Consider the following 5,720-nt stretch of genomic DNA (forward strand, 5'->3'; position numbering starts at 1 on the left):
GTGCTGGTTGGATGAATAAACAAGGAAAAATTCACTTGAAGAGTAGCAGTGGCAGTGCTCAACACTCACCTGTGTGTGAGCATAAGCACACACATGCCTGCCAGCAGCTAATGTTCACTGAAAACTCTTAAATTGCCCCAAATAGCCCTGTCATATAGGCACTACTGTCACCAGCTTTTACGGAGGAGGAGTCTGAGACTCACTATAGGAATACTGTCCCACATCCAGGAGAATTCCAGAAAATCTAGACCCAGTCATTCAGTGCACTGGCCACTTGCTAGGTGCAGCCGAGCAGGGGCTAGACCACATGGAGATGAGCTCAAAGTGTAAAACACACACTGGATTTCAAAGACTTTAAAATGACATCTGTGGCTAGAGTCCTGTTTGTATTAGATAATGATAGTTTAGAAGGAATCATTGATCTCTGGCAAATCAGATGCAAGGTCTTGGTGGGTGTATGGGAACAAATGGCTTCAGAAGTGCCTGGAGGTAATGGGACACCAGAGGGTGGATCAATTTGTGGGGAGAAATACCCCTGGGGACAAGGTAGACCAAAGAATGTCCCACAGAGTAGAGTCACTGAGGGACCAGATGTAAAGGGGCAGCACATAATAGGTAGTCAATAAATTCTACCCTCATCCCAGTACAGATGAGTAAAGAACAGTCATTCCAGGCCGGTGCAGTGGCTCACACCTGTAAGCCTAGCACTCAGGGAAGCTGAGGCAGGAGGATCCTTTGAGCTCAGAAGTTTGAGACCAGCCTGAGCAAGAACTAGATCCTGTTTCTACTAAAAATAAAAAAATTAGCTGAACATCATGATAAGCTTCTATAGTTCCAGCTACTCGAGAGGCTGAGGCAAAGGGATCCTTGAACCCGGGAGTCTAAGGTTGCTGTGAGCTATGATGATGCCACTACACTCCAGCTGGGGCAACAGAGACACCCTGTTACAAAAACAAAACAAAACAAAACAAAGAGAGAGAAGGGAAAGAAAAAGAAAAGTCATTCCATGTAAAGATAACAGATGTTGGACATAGGAGGAAGGCACTTCACTTAGCAGAGAGGTGACACTGGGCAACTCCAGTGGGTGGGGAAGGTGGGGCAATGGTGGGACAGAGGGTTGGAATGCTGGATAAGGAGATCTGCGTTCAACACAGGTGACAGTGGTGTACTTGGGCTGCATCTGTGGGTCTGCACGGCAGTGGGGCCACCCCTATGTGGCTGGGCCCAACTGAGTCTGCAGCACTCAGGCCCACCATGTGAATCCATCCTGTCTCCTTGAGGGAGGGCTCTAAATGTCTGTTTGGGGAGTCAGGTGTACAGTTTTCAGATTGGAAAGGGATCTTGGAGACATTGCTCTAAGATTCTGACTTTAGTGAGAACTTCCCAGGAAGCAATGCCCTCTCCTACCCCTCCCATGCTGTTTATGTTCCAGATGAGTTCAAGCCTGTGGCCCTGACATAAGTCATGTGACACATCTTAAGTTTGACAGTGTCTTCCTGAGCACATGTGGAAGCTCTGGGCCTGCACCCTCCAAACGCCAGGATGGAGTCAGAGCTGGCCCTATCTCCAGCAGAGGAGACGGAGCCTCCACTCATGATTTGCCCTGGGCAGCGACACAATCACACTGAAAGCACATGGCCTGCCTTGGTCTGTTCAGCGGCTGTAACAACACACACAGACTAGGCAGCTTCTAAACAACAGACATTTCTTTCTCACAGTTCTGCAGACTAGAAGTCCTAGATCAGGATGCCAGCAGGTGGACAGACTTCCTGGTTCTTTCTGTGGCCTCCGTGGTGGAAAGGACAAGACAGCTCTCTGAGATCTTCTTTATAAATGCACTCATCCCTTCACGAGGGCTTTACCCTCATGACTGAACATCTCCCAAAGGCCTCACCTCCCAACACCATCATGTTTTGGGTTAGGTCTCAACATATGAATTGTGAGGAGGTGCAAACCTCAGACCCCAGCATGAGTTGATTAAAGAAGAGGGGGTCCAGGGAGATGCCCCCCGCAGGAGAGGCGGCACCAAAGTGGGAATGTGGTGTGCATGGAGTTTTCCAGAGACCCAGGGGAGAAGGTGAGTGCTGGGAGGTTTCTCTGCAGAGCAGTGCAGGGAGCTGGGACCCACAGGAAGCTTGGAACAGCCAGAGCAAGAGACAGAAGAGGCAGGGGACAGGCTGGGGACAGCCCTGGAAGTGATGGGTGAACGGGGTCAGGGCTGCCTTTCAGAGAGCTCTTTGGGAAAGTGTCCTGTGGCTGCTGGGTGGGAAATGGCCGGGAGGGGAGGCTGGAGGCAGGCAGGGCTGGTCAGGAGGCAGCAGTGTCTATCCAGGCCTGGTGGTAATAAAGAAATAACAACGATAATGCTCACAGTTACGGTGCGCTTGTTCAGTTCAATGCATTGACTCATTTTATTCTTTCAACAACACAATAGTGTTATGTCAAAGCACAGAATGATGAAGTGACTTGCCCAGAGTCACTCAACTGTGGCCTGGCCCCAGAGCCTTGTGTCCCTCTACTTGGGGCCACCCAGGGCTGACCTTCTAGGTTTATTTCCCCTGCATCATGCCTGCCATCCATAAGGTTCTGTCCACAGAACTGGCTTCCTCTGTTGGTATCCAGAGGCATATTTAGAAGAACCTGCTCTCTATAGAGGTCACCCACCCCTTCACCCCCAGATTTACAGAGAAGACCATATTTTACAGAAAGGAGCAGGCAGGCAGCCATCTCTCTGTCATGCCAAGAATTGGTGGATGATTAAATTTTTCTAGGTGTGAAGTGTAAAATGCAAGTTAATTTCCTCCAGGAAAGGAAATCCTTGACACTTCAGCCAGATGATGAGTAGGGACTCTAAATCCCACAGAGGGAAAGGCGGAGCATGAGCTATGGCCGGCGTGGGCAGCCATCAGGGGCAAGCTGCTGCTGCCTCAGCACTTGGTCACAGCCCAAAATAGACTTTTCATGGGCCACCCGTGGGTGGATCAGCAGAGGGAGATCCCTCCACTTAGGGGTGGATCAGCAGAAGGAGACCCCCCCCCATTCTTGTGAATATCAGTGGTTCTCCTTGGGCTAGGTCTTAGTGAATTCAAGGGGTGATGTTGGCTCTAATGGGGGAAGGAAACTGCTGGGGTTTGCAAACAGCACACCTGTCTCCTATGAAAATACTTTGGGACAAAACTCGATTTTAAGAACTTGTCAATATGCATGTATTGAAAATGTTTTAGTAGTGGTTTTTCAGAGGAGAATATATTATTTTCTTTCTGTAATATTATAGCCTTATTCCTAAGTCCAGTGAGAAATCACGGGTTTTTTTTTTTCTTTTGTTCAGAAACTTCCAGGAGGAGGTAAAATGTTCATCCTTGCTGTGATGGTTTTTGGTTTTTGTGTGCCCTGCCACTGGAGGGTGGCATCAGCCATAATTTTAACCCTAATGTCTTGGCCTTTGGTCCTTAGGAGGGATGTCAGAATACTGGGGGGATTTTTGAAGGGAGGGTGAAGGGGTATGCGTCTTGGATACCAATCAAGCTATACCTCTCTGAGCACCAGGAACTTCCACATCTCATTTAAGCATCATTACATGCCCACAAAGAGGGTATTTTGAGGCTCAGGGAAATTATGTGGCTTACCCAAGGTCATTCAGCCAGTGAATGACAGAGCTAGGTCTGGCTCACTCTGAGGCTGGAGGTCTTCATTCCCAGGGCACTTTGCCTTCAAGGTCAAGGTCAAAGCAGAAATCTGACTGTAGGGTTTATTTTGGCAGAACCAGCACGATCCCTGAGGATAAACAAAAGTCACCCCTAAGTGCATCCGGGGGTCAGCTGCTATCTGACCAGGCAAAGCAAATACGTTTCCCAGGCTTTTCTCCCAGCAAACCAGTCAGAACTCTGCTGACAGTGCCCTGGATTTGTGTGCAAGGCTTTCAGGCTACACTGGGACTATTAACAGAGGTCACCTTTGCCCTGCCTTTTGCCTTACCAAGGTCAAGGTTGAAGCTCTTGTAGAAGGTGTCAAGGTAGGAGCAGGTGCAGCTCCCCCTGTGAAATAATGGAACAGCATCAGAATGAAAGAATTCCTCTTTGGGCCTCTTCTCAGTCAGAATTCCTTGTTAGGTTAAAAAACAGCCTCAACACTCCAGCTGGGTCTGACTGAGCCAGTGCCTCAGAAGGGGGAGCTGGCAGAGCCGGGAGACAACTGGCTCCTCTCCGCCCTCCCAGACATCGTGAGTTTGGATGAGTTCAAAAGGATGAGGAGATTCAGGGAAAAGGAATGAATACAAGGGAAGAAAAGAGAAGCCAGAATGGAGGAGGGCTGTGCAGAGGAGAGCGTCTCCATCTCTAACACGGTAACAGATCACTTAGTGATACTCCCCTGGCGGGCAATGTGCTGGGCTCTGAGCCTGTGTCCCCTGGCTTGATCTCCTTTACCCAGACCCTGTGATTTTTATCTCCATTTCACAGACAGGGATAACCTTAACTGGCGTAAGGTCACATAGCTGGCAGCTCCTGAGATGCAGTTGAGGTGCAGGACTGCGTGAGGCCTGAGTCAGGCACACTGTGCTTCCTCCCACCCTCCGCAGCCTCTATGCAGCATGGGGCACCCAGCATGGCCCGGCTCCCACAGTCACCAGCAAAGTACAGCTCATCTGCTTTTCCCCTGCTGGGCACAGGCCGCCCTATGGTACATGGACTCAGGAATTGGCCAGATCTGGTCACATCCTCATTCTCTCTTCAGTCAGTCGTGGCTTCTGGACCCAGAACTTCTCTTCCCTGAGCTGCAGTTTCCTCATCAGTGATGGAAGGAACAAAGCGCCCACCCCTCAGGGTTGGGGAGAGGCAAGATGGTGCAAAACACTATTCCCCACACTTAGCATGGGCACCTGCCAAAAATGCAAAGTCTCGGCCCCTCCCCTGGAGGTTCCACTCAGTGATGGGGTGGGCCTGGGGACCTGATGGTGCCAGGCTCCCTGGGAGGCTCTTCAATGTGGCAGATGGAGGACTGTCCTCGTGTCCATCTATCTGTCTGTCCATCTGTCTGTTCTGGCTTGCAAGAGGTTGTCTCCATGGGTTTTTATCCTCCTGCCACCATCCAGTTCTCCAGGTATGGGCAGGTGTGCGTGAGGGCCAAGGACACCCAGGGTCTGTGTTGCAGGAGCCCTCTCAGGTGAACACACACGGAAGGGGCAGACTGAGTCAAACGTGGGTGACCCAGGCGACCACCTTCCACCCTCCTCTCCATCCTGACCAGCATGTTGTTTTTCAACCAAGCAAAGGTGTGAAACTCTCTCTCCCCTTAGGATCAGTTCCTTCCCTGAAGATTCCTCAGTCCTTTATGCAAATCTATCCTCGGTGAGGACAACCCATTCTTGTTTTAAACACCCCAGAATATCCCTGAACCCTGTGAGGAGGGACACATATAAAGCTGAAGCTGGGACTTCTGCTGCAAACCTCCTGTTCCCCCATTCCATCCTCCCTAGGCAGGGGTGCACCCACAAGAATACCTGCCCCAGGGCCATAACCATGGCCCAGACAACCCCAGGGTCTGGAGGCCTGAGGCCAGGGCCAGGTCATATTTTTACCTTCGTAGGCTCCAGGCACTTTCAACAGCAAATGTCACATTTTGCTTTAGTATAGATACAAACACAGCCAGACTGGATTCACTTGTGTATGTCCATTACTATATTCTTTTTCTCTTTGATTTTAGAAGATGTTAAAATTCAAACA

The sequence above is a fragment of the Otolemur garnettii genome, unplaced genomic scaffold (genome assembly GCF_000181295.1).
Source record: "Otolemur garnettii isolate 467f Iridium unplaced genomic scaffold, OtoGar3 scaffold00059, whole genome shotgun sequence".
NCBI lineage: Eukaryota > Metazoa > Chordata > Mammalia > Primates > Galagidae > Otolemur > Otolemur garnettii.